Below are 17,352 nucleotides of genomic sequence, written 5' to 3'. Positions count from 1 at the left end.
TGATTTGAATTTTTCCCCAAAATTCACGTACTTAAATTTAATTGCCACAACAGTATTAAGAGGTCAGGCATTTGGGAGTTGATTAAGTCAGGAAGGTATTGGATTAAGAGGGGATTAGGGCCCTTATAAAAAGACTTGAAGGAGTAGGTTCATCCCCTTTCCTTCCTTCTGCCATGTGAGGACATAGCACTCATCCCTCCAGAGCATGCAACAACAGGGTACCATCTGGGAAGTAGAGAGCAACGCCGGTCACTGAACCATTCAGTTCCTAGATCTTAGACTTCCTAGCCTCCAGAACTGTCAAAAATCAATTTCTCTTACTTATAAATGACCCAGTTTCAGGTATTTTGTTACAGCAGCACAATTAGACCATGGCAGAAATTGGTAATAAGAGTGGGATGTTGCTATAACAAATACCTGAAAATGTGGAACCGGCACTGGAACTGGGTAATGGATAGAGACTAGGCTACAAAGGGCTATTCTGTCTAGGGCTCAGAATAATAGAGGTAGAAAAAACATGAATCTTCTTAGGGATTTATTTAAGGACTCACTTAGGTGATGGTGATGAGAATTTTGATAGAAACATGGATAATAAAGGACAGTTCTGATGAGGTCTTAGATAGAAGTGAGGGACAAGGTATTAGAAACTGGAGGAAAGGCCATCCTTGTTATAAAGTGACAAAAAAATTGGATAAATTGTGTTTATGTCCTTGTGTTTTGTAAAAGGTGGAATTTAAGAGCAGTGAACTAAGATTTTGCAGAAGTCTCTGCAAAGTGTTCAGGGTGCTGCATGGATTCTCTTGACTGCTTACAGTATACTATGAGAAGAAGGAAATGTATTCAAGATGGAGTTAGTAATAGAAAAGGAAGCAGAACTGAAGTAGCTGAAAAATTATCAGCTTGGCCAGGCTATAAAGAATGAAATGCTATGTTTAGAATGGAACACCAAAGGTATAGCCAAGTGACTGTTTGATAAGATTAGTATGGATAGAAGGAAGCCAGATGCTATTCATCAGAACAGTGGAAGAATGACCCTGAAGGCATTAGGGAGATTTTCAAGGTTCCTACTCCCATCACAGGCACAGAGTGCTATGTCTTTGAAGGCAGAATGGTTTCAAGAGATGGGCCCAGGGTGCTTGTAGAAACTTGGTTCTCAATGCTCAGGGCTGTTTCAAGTTCTGTTCCACATAAACTGGTTTGGTGATCCTTGGCTACCTCAGCTATGGCCCACACAGGCCCAAGTGTGGCTTCGACTGTCCCTCTAAAGGGCACAAGCAGTAAGCGATGGCACTGTCTGTGTGGTAGAAATTCTGCAGGTGTGCAGAGTACAAGAGCTGTGAGGGTATGACTATGTCCACCTAGGCTTCCAATGATTCCATAGAGAGCCTTGGGGCACAGAGAGAGAATGGCTACAAGTATATGGTTGCCACAGAGAGACCCTTCTAGGTCATTGGCAAGCATAGCAGTGAAGTTGGAGTCACTACGGTCAAGGTCCTGCTAGGGCAATGCTTAGTGGAACTGTGGGGGCAGGGCCACCTCCCAGACCTCAGATCTGTTGAGGCACCAGCATGCAGTACCAGCCTGGGAGAGCCTCAAGACACTTGACTCCAAATGCCTGAGAACTGCTGTGTGGGTTATTCCCAATGAAGACCTGGGGCAGATCTGTCTGGAGCTGTGGGGACCCAACACTGGCCCCGCTGTATCCAGAGAGAGAACATGGAGAAAAAATTATTTTCATGCCTCAAGATTTAATGTTGTTTGGCTTATTCAGTTTTGGATGTGGGGCATGTTACTTCTTTTTTCTTTTCTGTTTCTCCTTTTCAGAATGGGAATATTTATCCTATGCCTGTCCCAGCGTTGTATTTTTAAAGCACACATTTTTGTTTTCTTCAGGCTCACAGCTGGAGGGCAATTGCCTCAAGATGAATCATACCTTGAGTATTACCCATATCTAATTTAGATTATATATAGATTAGACTTTGGACTTAGACTTTAATGTTGGAAAGAGTTTAGTTTTTTGGGACTACTGAGTTGGGATACATTATTTTGCCTGTGAAAAAGACATAAATTTTGGGAAAGAGGGGGAAGAATACTATGATCTGAATCTCCTCCAAAATTCATGTGTTGAAACTGAATCACCAATATATCAGGCTGGTACAAAGTGATCATGGTTTTTGCCATTAAGAGTAATCACTTTTGCATCAACCTAATAGAGTACTAAACAGGGGTGCCTTTGGGAGGTGATTAAGTCTGGAGGGTGGAGTCATTATGGATTGATTTAGAGATCTTATAAAAGAGCTTGAGGAAATGTGTCCTTTCCTTTCTGTTCCTTTCACCATGTGAGGACAGCATTTGTCAGCTCCAGAGAATGTAGCAATAAGGTATCATTTTGGAAACACAGTAGCCCTCGCCAGAGGTCAAACCTGCCAGTGCCTTAATTTTGGTCTTCTCAGCCCCAGAGCTGTGAGAAATAAATACTTATTATATTATTTATTAACTACCTAATCTCAGGCATTTTGTTACTGTGGCACAAATGGACTAAGATCCTGGGCCAGGAGCCAGACAATTAGGCTCTGCACCTTTCTCTGGTACTTACTGGATACATGCTCCTGAATTTCCATTCTTAGTCTTTAAAATGAGAGACAGTGACTGGGCACAGTGGCTCAAGCCAGCACTTTGTGAGGTCGAGGTAGGTGGATCATTTGAGGCCAGGAGTTCAAGACCAGCCTGGCCAACATGGTGGAAACCCAACTCTACTAAAAATACAAAAATTAGCCAGGTGTGGTGGCCGGCACCTGTAATCCCCACTACTTGGGAGGCTGATGCAGGAGAATCGCTTGAGCCTGGAAGCGAAGATTGCAGTGAGCTGAGATTGCACTGCTACACTCCAGCCTGAGCAGCAGAATGAGACTCCATCGCAAAATAAATAAATAAATAAACAAAATAAAATAAGAGACAACAATATCAATTCTGCCTATTGAAATATTGTTGCAAGAGTATGACTCTGAAAGTTTTTTGTGAATTCTGAAGTGTGGCCTCATTGTCATAAACACTGTTGTTATGAGGCATAATAAGCAGCTGGGCACGACTTTCAAGTTTCTATCTGGGGTAGAATCTTCGTTGCCCTACATTATTTGCTTGAAAGCTCATTACATTAGCCTTCTTATAACATTGTACAAATGGCTATGATGAATACATTGAACTCCACCCATAAAACCATTTGCATGCTGATCTGCTACTTTGGTTCAAGCTACACTGATATTTCTGATAATCTTTAGGGTACAGCAACACTTCCAGGTCCTTTTGTAAACTTGGTTAACCATCTCAGCTTTGAATAGTTAAATAAATATATGTGTGGGCCACAGGATTTAAAGGTTGCAGTGACCTTTAAAGGTCACTTCTAGGCCAGGTCCAAGAGCTGCAAAAATAACTTTGTGTTTGGTAAGAAGTAAAATCTTAACAGTGAGGTACGATGAACATAAAGTTTCCTAATATCAATACTTTGTTTTTGGAACTGCATGCTCATTTGCCTCAGCATTTATCTGACTGCACAGGTGCATTGCTTTCTGTGTCAGCTGGACTGAAGTAAGAGGAATATGCACTTAGGTGCTTGGTTATACCATTTATGCAGAAGGTTTTATTAATTCAATTTCTATATAAACCTGATTTTTTCTCTTTGTTTTTCTTTTTCTCCATTGCATGCATATATATATATATATATATATATATATATATATATATACTCTTTCATATAGTATATACTATGCACTTTATAGAAAGGTCATTAGATTTGTATGCTCAGAAATTCACTCTGCGTGGTCGAAATGGATAAAACAGGATTGACTGCCATTGCTAGTGAACACTAGCAAACTAACTTTTGCTATCTCCATGTTTTACTTTGTAAATCACCTACAATTTACATTAAAAGTGTTACATTCGTCCTGGAAATTTTATTCCATAAAGTCAGCATTACTATCGGATTGGTCAAACACAATAATACAAACTGTCTACTTAATTTGGGCATGTATGAATAAATGGAAGAGAGAATGAAAGGATAATGGAAACAGGTAAAAAAGAAGAAAAATGAAAAAAAGAGAAAATAAAGACTGAAAGAGAATACAGAGATAATGAAAAGGGCATTGAGCAGGAAGATAGGTTGTAATTTGAGAAGTGAGAGATGAAGAAGGGGAATCAGCCGTTCCTACTTCCTTCTAGTTTGGCATGGTTAGTTGACCATAAACTGTTCCAAATTGCACTGTGATATTCTCCCTCCTCCTCCTCCTTCTCCTTCTCCTTTTCCTCCTCCTTCTCCTCCTTCTCCTCCTCCTTCTCTTCCTTCTCCTCCTCCTCCTTCGCCTCCTCCTCCTCCTTCCTCTTCTTCTCCTTCTTCTTCTTTCTTCTTCCAGTTTTGTGAGATTGAGACCTCATTTTATGACCATATTTAACCCCTAATTACCTCCTAAGAGTCCTACCTCCAAATATAAGCACATTAAAATTTAGAGCTTCAACACTGAATTTGGAGGCAGGGTATATAATTTAGGCCACAGCAAAGCGTCTTTCTGTGTTGCCATAGAAAAAGGAGAACCTACACTCTACTATCACAGAAATCAGAAATGGATCAGAAAAATACTCTGCTGTCTTTCGACTTTTCCATTTCCTGTGGGCACAGTTAATTGTTTAAAATATGGGTCTTCAAACCTTCAAGCGAGACACAGTCACAGTGTGTCTTCCAAGATACAGAGATTTATTAATACATGAAAATAACTAAAACTGTCAAAAGTGTGTTAAAATCTAGGTCCTTTTTTGTAAGTGATGTTTAGACAGCGCCTTCTGCCATTGGAGCCCACATGGTTGCTGGCCACTCATCCTTGTCCACTCCGGTGGCTTCCCCGTGACTATGTGCTTGAGTGCTTCTCATTACAAGCAAGCCACTCTAAGTTTTTGTCCATTGCTGGCCTGGCCTCTGACTCTTCTTTTCCTAAAATATTTAGATTTGCCACTTCTCCCTTCCTTTCTAGAAACCCTATCTGGCATCAACAAGTCTTTGGGCCACTTGTTTGAAAATTTAGGTACTCTCCTAATTTAGGCAACATGTCTACTTTTTAAAAGTTGTTCATCACATTTTGAAATTTCAGAAGTTTTAGGTATTGATTTATTTTTGTAAATAGTTGGCATGTTTCCCTAACTTGGTCTACAATTATTGGATCCCCTAAATGGCAACTATGTTTCCGATTTTTTTTCCAGAAGGAAACACACACTATTGATAAAACAGAGTATGTGTCTGTGTATGTTGGAGACTTCTGAAGATACAGGCAAGAGCACATACAAACACACACGCAGAAGCCAGAAAGTCTCCTGTGTTGGTATTGCATATTATTATTATATATATATTATTTTGTTGGTATTATCTATACATCATTTAGATACCTCTGGGTTTCAGTCTGTGAATAAGGTTCCCACTGGATGCCCAAAGCATCAGTGGACATTTAGGTGAAGGCTGAAATTCTGGCATATTTGTCGTCTTTTGCCTTAGCCATTCAGATAGTTTCTAGGGGAGAAAACTGGGCCTATTGTTGTGATTTCTGAGACTCCGTGTGGGACCTGCAGGAAGTCTGAATGGAAGGCTGAGTTGTAAAAACACTCAGGCCCACGGCTGAGATTTCTCATCAGCTGCTATACCAAGAATCTAGTCTGGTGCTTTTCAGCCCTCAGCAAAATGCCTGAATTCCTTTAATCCTAGCGATGACATATGAGTAATCACTCATTAACACCAAGAACATTTGCTGTTTCTCTGTTAGCACTGTGAGGGTGACAGCTAACAGGCTTTGTACCCTTGATATAAGAACCCATGAAGAAATGCAGAATAGTCAGTTAAGATGCTATTAAAAAGAAATCATTATTTATGGATAATCTTTGTAAAGGTTTCCTGTATCTGTCTAGAAAGTTTAGGTTTGAAAGCACTTGGAAGGTCAAGAAAACAATTAGTACATGTTGAGAGAGTGTGTGTGTGTGTGTGTGTGTGTGTGTGTGTGTGTGTGTGTTTTCAGACAAAGTCTTACTCTGTTCCCGGGCTGGAGTGCAGTGGCATGATCATAGCTCTCTGCAGCCTTAAACTCCTGGGCTCTAGTGATTGTCTAACCTCAATTTCCCAAGTAGCTGGGACTCACAAGGGCACACAACTACACCAAGCTTATTATTATCATTTTTAACTTATTTTTTTTTGTAGAGACGAGGGTCTTGCTTTATTACTGAGCTGGTCTCGAACTCCTGTTCTCAAGTGCTCATGCACTCCTTCTGCATTGGCCTCCAAAAGTGTTGGGATTACAGGTGTCAGCCACCATGCTGGACCCCATGTTAATTGTTTACTGTTTGTTCAACACATGAACTATGCAGTATGTTTTATATGTGAATGTAATGACATACACATGATTGAGATTTAAAGTCCATTCTTTCTGTTTATATACACATGATTTAAAAAATATTTCTTCCTTGTGACAAAGGGCATAAGATACATATGTGGAGGTCAGTCTAAAGCAAGGAACAGACATTTGTAATCTTTATGGGAACTTAGGTAATGGTTATAGCATTCAAAAATGATGATCCACTTTTTCAGATAAATCATCTCAAATTAAGGAAAGAAATCCTGTTCTGATTCTGTTCTTCACTTGAATGTGTTTCTCATTGAATTGTCAGAGGTTTTATTTCTTTTCTCTTCGTGTCCTTAGCCAGGATACAGTATTGATATGAGGCATTTGTTTTAATAACCTGGTAAAAGTTAATGCGGTGTATAATAGACTCTGAATGGGTTTGTCTTGAACAGTCCTTATTCACTTGCGGATAGGACATGTGATTTGGAGAGACATTTAGTACTAAGAAGGAACTGTGTTGGGTTGAGATCTGATGGTGTGTTTGTAGCCACATTCATAGCAATGTTTTCTGTTTTAATTTTTCTCAAGTAGCAGTAGCCACTGAAAGTATCAGAGAGAGAGATGTAGTGACATTTCAAATTTTAATTTGTCGTATTTCACCATTTGTGGACCTTATTGTTTTGCAAAAATATACTTATCTCCTTTTTCCTAAGGGTTAACCACAAAAGATTCTAAATTGTTTAAACTCTCTACTCCCAACCTCTCAGGTACAGTCTTACTTAAAGACTACACTATAGCATATCTTATTTTGGTGCCTTTGGTAGGGCAGTCTGAGGGAAATTGTTGAGTAAGGCCTATTATTATTTTTACCATTCTCTCTGTCACTGGTCATTTCATCCTCCCCATAACCCCTAGAGCCTCCCTACCACATGCTAGTTTCTTGAATTCTTCTCCTTTCTCAGTAAATGACCCCCGTTCCCTTGCCTCCAGGCCTTGTCCACAGCGCATGGCAGCAATGGGCTTAATCAAAGAGAGCAACCTCAGCTAATGGGGAGAACAAAGCTGATTCTCTTCCCTCTCATGGGTGATCTGGTGCGTTTAATGCCTTGACTCAGTAAAAAGCACGTGTCTCAATAGGCCCCTGTGGAATGCAGAAATCGGTGCTGCTAGGAAAGGTATTTTTCTTTCCCATAGGCCTAATTAGTTTCTACAAATACTACTCAATAGAGAGAGATCAGAAGGAGACAAGCCAACGCCCACAGTGAGGACTGAAACGTTTTCTGCTGCTGGATGAAGGGATAACACTGAAGATAGTTTGATTGCCAATGTTGCTGCAGTGTTTTCTTTCTCCAAAAACTTTTACACACTTAAAAATATTGAAACAGCCTAGAACAGGTTTTATTATTTTTGTTTGGGAGAATAAAGAGATAGGTATAGGAATTTTATTGAACTGTGAAATTAAAAATGATAGTTTTTTTATATTAATAAAAATAATGATGGATTTAGTTTATATAAAACATGCAATGAAATCTGTTAACTGCTGAATTTTACTGTTAAATTTTCACTTTCAGTTTCTGCCTCTCCCATACACACACACACACACAAACACACACACACACATACACACACATAAACACACGTGAGAGAAAAAAACATTTTATAGAATACACAGGACTCTTATAGTATGATCAGAAAACTTCTCACACTTTCCCCTCCCCCTCTCTTCCCACACCAGGTTATTCAAAATCCCGTGGTTCTCAGTAAAATCTTTAGCAGACTTTCTGTCAATTCTTAGATAAAAGAAGCACTCATGAGAAAATTTATCTCAAGGCAATTATTTTCATAACTGAAATGTCAGACTCGCATTTTCTTGACAGTAACCTTGTCCCTTGTCCAATTCAGACTTGGTCCCCATGGAAAACCTTCACTGGAAAGAGTGGGGAAGGCAACCTTGCACGTCTTTCTTTCTTCATTTTGTTCTCCAGTCCTCTCACCTTCCTCTGAGTTTAGTAACCTTGCCCTTATGATGTCCTATTCATGGTTGTCACAGAGGTCCTGGTGTAAGCTCAAGGGCACAAATGCTTTTCAATCTCTGATGCTTCACATCTTTAACATCCCATTGGCCAAAAGGAGGGGAAAAAAAAACATACCAATGAGGCAGAAGATCTTTGCATGAAAGTAAGGGTAGCTGAGGGCACAGTAAATAGTTCTGAAAAGTAATTCATGTACTGTCACTGGCTAGCTCCTGCCCCTTCAGCCTGAGCTTCACAATGAAATTAGGTGGAGCAGAACTGACCAAGGAGCCAACTCCACCTGGTCCACAGCTTAATACAGAACTGTCCAGCTGACCCCACACTGACGTGCAGATGTGTGAGAACAATTGCTTACCTTGGTGCTACTGATATTGTAGTTACGTGTTATGCAGCTTGATAATGGCGAGACCCACAGCAACCCAGGCGAACTCATGTTCACGTGACCCAAATCCGGTCTAAGGAAACATACACCTTTGCCCCCACCTGGGATTGCTGTTATGTACCAAATACAGCCTTTACTCTATGCTGATGAACTGCTTTGGCCAGTTTTAGATGAATTATAATTATTCATGTGTAAATACATGCCTTTAATTTCTTGGTCATGCATCAAGCTTTCTGAGTGGTCTTCCTGAAAATATCCTCATACAGGGCTTGAAGAGAAGGGGAAGAACATTGTACCAGTCCCTATGATGGAAGACAGTTTAATAAAGCTCCTACACTACTGCTGATTGTTCTTGAGACTCAGATGAAATGACTGCACATCTGAGGCTCGAAAAACTGATACTGGTCACTCCTTTTGCACTTCTGTGACTGCCTTAGGAAGATGGGGTTATTTGCTATTTATGGTCTTGAAACTTTAATCAGAACGGATACAGATGATTTCCATTTTTCTATCCTGTTACATACACACACAAAATCACATGTGCATGCATATACATGATGAGATCATGGTTTACAGATTGCTTTGTAGCTGAATATTTAATATGTTATAGATATTTTCTGCCATTAAAAATCTATACTACACACAGCCAGATGTGGTGGCTCACACCCGTAATTCCAGCACTTTGGGAGGCAAAAGCAGGTGGATCACCTGAGGTCAGGAGTTCAAGACTAGTCTGGCCAACATGGTGATACCTTGTCTTTACTAAAAATACAAAAATTAGCCAGGCATGGTGGCATTCACTTGTAGTCCCAGGTACTCGGGAGGCTGAGGTAGGAGAATCACTTGAACCTGGTAAGCGGAGGTTGCAGTGAGCTGAGATCACCACTGCACTCCAGTCTGGGTGACAGAGTGAGACTCCATATCAAAAAAAATTATGCTACATCATTTTTAATTAGTTCAGAATTTATGGTACAGTATCCTGTTGTGCACTTGAGACATCTTTCCCTATTTTTTCTATTATACACTGTAATAAACTTGTTATACTATAGCTTTACAGGATTTCTTAGTGCTATATATCCAGTGGACTAAAGCTTAAACTTAATTCTTACCATCTCATCTCAATTTCTGTGTACTTTATTCATAACAACTTTGATATTTAATATTTCTCTGACTTTGCCTTTCTATGTATAAAGTAGAGATTATGATTTTAACTTTTCTCACATATTTAGACAGCGAGGATAGGGCTTGTTCTATAGTCTAAGTGTCTTATTTTCCTTAAGTCAAGCCAATTGAGAGTAAATTGAAAACAATAAGGTTTTCACAATGAAACAATCACTTTCCTAGATATATCCGTTAATCAGGTGTTTAGTGGTACTCAGCATTGTTCTTGGTGCAGAGGAGAATAAAGAAGAATTCTATGTTACTGTCTACAGCATTAAAGAGCTAACTTCTTAGTGGACAATATAGCTACATACAAAAATAAATAATAAGATAACTATATAAGGACTATATGATGGAACTATATGAGGTATTAACACTCATTTAAGTTAGCATTGTGCTGAGGTACCATGAGGTATATAGTGCGACCTCCTAATTCAGATTAGGGATTTGAATCATTGTTTTGCCGTTTTATAAAATGGGTGACCTCTGTTAGGAGCCTTACATTTTTAAGGTTCAGAAATTTTGTCATTAAGAAGGGGCTAACAATACCATCCTAAAAGACTTGTGAATTTGTCATGTTGTGTCTTAAAGTATAGGAACACAATATATTGAGGCAATTATAATTATTTTTGAGCAGAGTTAGAAAACCGAATCAGATTTGTAGGGCAACACCAAACTGCTCTTCAATGTTATTGAAGTAGTTCAGCTTCCTCAAACTTATGTATACAAAGTAGCCTTGAAAGTATAAAAAAAAAAATTCTTCACTCACTGGGACTGATTTTATGTTCCATATACATAAATCATACACTATTTTGATTTGGGTTTTTTTTTTTAAGGTGAGCATATATAAACAAGAATCAAGATTTATTTTTTGCACAAATAGTTTACACAGTATCTTAAGAATAAATAAAATTTTTCATAATATCCTGAAGTTCATTGCTTAAAATCAAATCAGCCCATCTTAATGGGTACCAGTGTGAACCTACACTATCTGCTTTCAACCTATTTACAAGTTAACTATAGGAGCAGTGATAAACATAACATCTCCCTAAATACATGCAGAGATACTGACCTCAACTGTCAGGTAATACAAATGAAATTATTTTCAGTATCCCATGTGTGAGCCTGAATAATTTCATACAGTGTCTGTAATAGATTGTGAACTTTTATATTTGAGCACTTTGAAACATTTTTACATAATTATAGAATTGAGTTTCGCTAGATCATCATATTGTAGAGCACTTTTTTATTTCAGTTGCTGCGACTGATGTGAAAAAATTGAGTTAGCAAACTTGTTTTCATGAAGCTAAAACTTTCAGGCTCATTAATCATGTAGTAATGTTTTGTGTGTGTGTTGTTTTTTTCCCAAGGTAAATGACATTAAATAGGGTAATTATTATAATGACTCTTACTCATGTAGGGCTTTTTCTTTGTTTATTTCTAATATTATTCTGATGATATTTAGCAGGGATTTTAACCACAGGAGGGTTGGGTAGTCATTTTTGTCATTTTCCAGACTTTTCCTTGGACAGTGAGAGCATAAAGGAAATGCACTTACCTTTGCATATCCATGACATTTCATCCATTGAATTTCACACAGTTTCAAGTTATGATATTTAGAACATTCCACTACATGCAGCCTGAGGCCAGCACACTGGGACTCATGAGAATTTCGTTATTTTTGTAAACGTTTTATCTCCATACCTCTATATACTGTACTGACCTTTTACAAGAAATGAATATGACAAAAGTGCAGTTGGCTGTAATCTACCAATTACCTCCTCCTCTACTATGATGATATCTTGTGTTCATGATTTGTTAGCTTGGAAGTTTAGGAAATGATGTGAACTGCTCTTCTTTTGCCATAATTCTGTATGTATGTTGTTGTGGAGATGGAGAAAGCAATTAAATACTATTACAGTCTATGTTAGTTGTGGTGCAGTAGGAATGAGTTAGTCTGACGTGATTTTTAGGCTTCAGGAAGGTATTTCTCCAAATTCAGAGAAAATTATATTTTGTATTTAAAAAGGAAAGAAGCTTGAACAGGGATTTTTGTTTTATTTCCAGAGTTTGTTCTTTTAAAACATTTTCTAAAAACTGTAGATTCAGTGGGTACTTGTGCAGGTTTGTTACATGGGTGTATTGTGTGATGCTGAAGTTTGTTCTTCTAATGATCCTGTCACTCAAGTAGTGGTGGAATATAGCACTTGATAAGTAGTTTTATAAGCCTGGCCCCTCTTTCTCCCTCCCCTCTTTTGGAATCCCCAGTGCCAATTGTTTCCAACTTTATGTCTGTGTACCCAATGTTTAGCTTCCACTTATAAGTGAGAATGAGCAGTATTTGGTTTTCTGTTTCTGTGTTAATTTGCTTAGAATAATGGCCTCCAACTACATCAATGTCATTGCAGGGGACATTATTTTGTTCTTTTTTATGGCTGCCTGTACTCCATGGTGAGCATGACCACACTTTCTTCATTTAATCTATCATTGATAGGCACCTGAGTTGATTCCACGACTTTGCTATCATGAATAGGGCTGTGATAAACTAATAAACATATGAGTGCAGGTGTCTTTTTGGTAGAAAGATACATTTCCCTTTGGGTATATACTCAGTAATGGGACTGGTGGGTCGAATGGTTATTCTGTCTTCAGTTTTTTTGAGAAATCTCCAAACTGCTTTCTACAAAAGCTCAACTAATTTGCATTTTTACCAACAGTGTATAAGTGTTCCTTTTTCTCTGCAACTTCAACATTTGCGATTTTTTGACTTTTTAATAGTACCCATTCTGACTGATACCTCATGGTGGTTTTGAATTGCATCTCTCTGATGGTAAGTGATGTTGAGCCTTTATTTTTTACATATTTTGGCCACTTCTGTGTCTTCTTTCTAGAACTGCCTTGAACATTAATTTTTCTGTTTAGATTTAGAAGAGAAAGGCAAGCCTAGGCTTGGTGTTTGGGGCTAGATGTGAAAAATGCTTTTAAAAAGTGAAATATAATACGTAAGTCTCATTTATTCACCTGCAGCATTTCTCTGCTGGAGAGAATAAGCCTCACCCTCAAAAGGCTAGAAAATTTATTGATAATAGAGAAATGAAGTCAAGTTATTGAAGAGAAGGCAAATGTGCACATGACTGCTGTAAATGACTTTGACTTTTCTTAACTAGATGAAATGTATTCTAGTTTCCTGAAGGAACTTATAAATGAAAAACAGACAAAAAAGATGAAAAAATTATAGAGCAAGATACAAGGGATGAAAGATTGCATATCAGAAACTGTTATTCATACTTTCAAACAAGGTAAAAAATAAATATCTATAAAGATTAGATACATGGCTATAATCATAGAATATAACATTATAATATCAACAGATATAATATAAACATTAGAAAACATATAAACATTAGAGAATGGCTATCATCACAGAAAAGTTTCCAGAATGAATAATTAAAAGGGTGAATTATGAGTTCTTAGTACAAGTTGTTGTGATCAGCGGGAGAAGCCAAAATGAGTTTATATATGGCATATCGTGGCAGATATTGTGGACTGGGTTATGATGAACATTTTTTATCACCTTACTTCTTGTTGTTGTATATCACAGAGGCTTGGAAGTAAAATTCTTGATTTTTAGCCTCTTTTACAGCTCAGGGTGGACATTTGACACATTTTTGACCAATGAGATAGAGGGAAACTTTGTTGCCCCTGCTCTTCTGCCCTTTATCTTTCTTATTTCTTATTGCTGAGAAAAGCTGTTAAGAATTGGAGTTATAGCAGTTATCTTTGATCATATAATTATAAATCATCAAGCTAAGAATGAATGTAATTTAAGAAATCTATACTGATAGTTATGAAATTCTGGGATGTAGTTTCAGATACTGTAACTGAAAATGTATACAATGGAGAGATATGGCTTAAGAAAAGTACATTGGAAAAATACCTAATTTTTAGTTGATAGTAAACTTAATTCAAAGCCACACATGGTATGAATTTACCTACAAAATTATAGTTTATGCTTTCACTACTCTAAATGTAAGTGTTTTATATTCCACAATTATCTGACCATTTCTAGACCAAGCTAAAGGGCAGTGGAAGATGTCATGATGGCCTAAAACTATGACTGAAGATAACCGATTATTTAGCTTGTAAAAGAGGAGATTTAGGGAGCATGTGACTGCAGAATTTAAATATTAAAAGGTCATAATTCAAATGGAAGTAAAGTTAATTTTAATGACTCTAAAGCATAGAACTATGACTGGAGGCTAGAATTTAGAAGATATTTTACCATAGGTTAGTAAAAGTTGACATAAGCTAGGTAAGTAAATAGTTTATCATTTCTTAAAACATGTGAGTAGAAGTTGGATGCACTTGAATCAGATGTTGTAAGAATATTGTATTTGATAGGGTGTGAAATATTTAACTTCTAGGTCCTCATCAATTAGTGGATTCTTATCAGTTATATCCCTTAAAAGTTTTATAACACTGATCTCTGCATCCTAGAGAGCAATATTTGGTTTTATAGGTGTCTACAATTAATCACATTTGTAGATGTGGTAATGGTTCTAAGCAGTCAGTAAATCTACTTCAGTAGATACATATTTGTTTTAGCTTAAAATTTCAGCTGACATGGTAAGTTGATTCCCACTGTGTTTTACCATTTTCTAAAATAAAAGATTACACATTTAAAACTATCGGGCAAAAAGTTAACTCTTTGAGATGTTAAATGCGATTTGTTGCATGACTATACCTTAAAGGTCAAGATTATATAATGTAATTTATACTAAATAGAAAAGCAAAAGGAAACACTTTGCAATAATATGCACCTTTGAATACTTCATCAGTGGTCTTAATGGTGCATCAGTTAAGAAAGAGACTGGATAGACAAGGCAAGGCTGAAAGTCTCAGAACAAATTTCGTAGACACCCTAGATTGACTCTTTAAATTCAATTCTGTCCTCATTCTGGTGGAAAAGATTGAAAAGCTAAAGGTTGCATTTCCCAGATTCCATTGTGTCTGGGATTCTGGAGGCAAAATAGTCTCACCAGTAAGATTCATTTCTGTGACTACTAGAGGGTGGAAAGGAGGCAAAGGGCATCTTTTGATCTGCATTTACCTGTTGTTCCTGGCAGATACGGTTGTGGAGTCAGTGGGTTCCCTGCAGCAATATTTAGGGTTCATCCAGTGGACTCCTAGGAGTCCTGTGGCAGGGACATGCCAGTGCAGCTAATGATTCCACCTAGCTCCAAAATCATCCTCAGGGTTAGTAACGCTATATAATTTTGTGGGTTATTCCTGGAGGTCCAGGCTTTGATTTGCTGCTTCAACCTTTCTAATATGTTGAGAGCCCTTATCTTTTCCTGCTGAACATTTCTGGAATATTTTCTGCATTGGACCATGATGATTATTCATAACTAAATACAAAATAAAAATGACTAGGCATAGTTGGGGTGCTTCCTGGCATGTCATAAGTGATTCAGCTGCGCTAAGATTTAGCAACTATGTCCTGACTACATCACAGTACATCTTTTCTTCAGAACCTTGGCACACATTCCTCCTAGGTCTAAAGTATGCTATTCCAAGTTCTTAGCTTGACCACATCCATGTTATCTTTAAAGTCCCAGCTAAGGTACTCCTCAATATAGACTCAACTTTGACTTTGACCTCTAACACTTACCTCTGATTTGTGGGGTCTCCTGGTATCCCATACTGCCCACTTCTTGTTGATCTTCGGACTCCTGTCTCGCTACACGAAGGCTTGTCTTTCCTCCCACACTGAGCTTTTTGAGTGTCAGTGCTAGATCTTTTATCTCTAGTCCTAGCACAGTAGCAGACAAATTGAAAACACTTGATAATGTTCATTACATGAATTTGTGTATAATTAATGCACAGCAGAGTAGAATATAAAAAAGACAGTAATATTCATTATTTTGAACTCCTTTGCACAATTGATGCTCAGATTTTTAAAAAATCTTGAGGAAATGTATGTTGCAATGTTTAAGAAAGAGGAATCATAATATTTGGAACTTCAAATGATGCAGAAGAAAATATATAACAAATATGGTAAAATAACAAAAGCGATATCTAGGTAAAGGTCTCATGGGTGTTCATGGCGTTACTCCACTTTTCTGAATATTTGGAAATTTCTGTAATAAAATGAGATAATATGAAAATATAACAAAGAAAAAATATGAATATGTGTGTGTTTATACATCACACACAGACATACATATGCACACAAACTTTCTCCAACAAATTTGATAACACCTACATGTAATATTCATAAGATTTGTGTTTTGGGGTGTGTGTGTGTGTGTGTGTGTGTGTGTGTGTGTTGTGGAAAGGAATGTTAACTAAAACACAGAAAAACTCAGTTGAAGGACATAAAGGAGTTCTACAACAAAGGGAAATTTTAAGAATAAACACATGTAAATGCAATTCAAAAAATCTTTATTCTATGATACATTTGTTGTAGATGCTGATCACAATGCAGAATGAAGGTTATGTATTGGCCAAAATCAAACTAAATGTCTGCAAAGGTCTTTTAAATCTATTTCAAACATGTAAGTATCTAAAACTTGCATTATTTGACCTACTGAAAAGCCCAGTGATCTTGAATCTCATATTCCTGTGAGCATGTAATGCCTAGGGGAGTGTAGTGGCTGTTCCCTTGACATTGTCACTGTTGTCAGTTTAGCATACCTTCAGTCCAGTCCTTTCTTCTCACTCCAGCTTCTAACTCAGACCAAATTTCCATTGCCCTTTTATCGTAGTGTGTGTATTGATGATTGTTTTCCCCTTGTACTCTGTAAAAGATGGGTGTGGGTGTATGAAACCAGGTAATTGGAGAAGGACACATGAAATAAAATTACAGAAATATATTTTGGTGGAAATGAATGATTTCCCTATGTGTTTAATATGCAAAAGTATTTTTAAAAAATACCACCTGGACAATATAATTCATTCAGATTTTCTGCCTGACTTTTATAGGGATTTGAGTTGACAATCCTAGAAAAAGAGAGAGAAAAGAGTCATTTTCAACAGCAAATGTATATGTTCTATTACATATTGTTATTTAAAGGCTAATGATGAACGTATTATGTGCTAGTCACTATTGGGAATGCTATAGATGTTTTCATTCAGTACTCATGGCAACACAAGAATCCAAGAATGGTTACTAACTTTATTTTAGAGTGGAGGAAACCAAGCCATAGAGTATAGCATTTTGGTGGTTAAGTAAATCATCTAAGGCTCACCGTTCCAAGTTAAGGAAAAGACTCAGTTCCTTTGATTATAGAGGCTATGCTCTAAATCTCTATGCTATAGAATGCATGCTTGCAATAGAGTTTCTCTTTAATTCTCTAACTAATATACACACACACACACACACACACACACACACACACATATATAT

This window comes from Cebus imitator, unplaced genomic scaffold (genome assembly GCF_001604975.1).
Source record: "Cebus imitator isolate Cc_AM_T3 unplaced genomic scaffold, Cebus_imitator-1.0 Scaffold130, whole genome shotgun sequence".
In the NCBI taxonomy this organism is placed as follows: domain Eukaryota; kingdom Metazoa; phylum Chordata; class Mammalia; order Primates; family Cebidae; genus Cebus; species Cebus imitator.
This window is presented reverse-complemented; position numbering follows the sequence as displayed.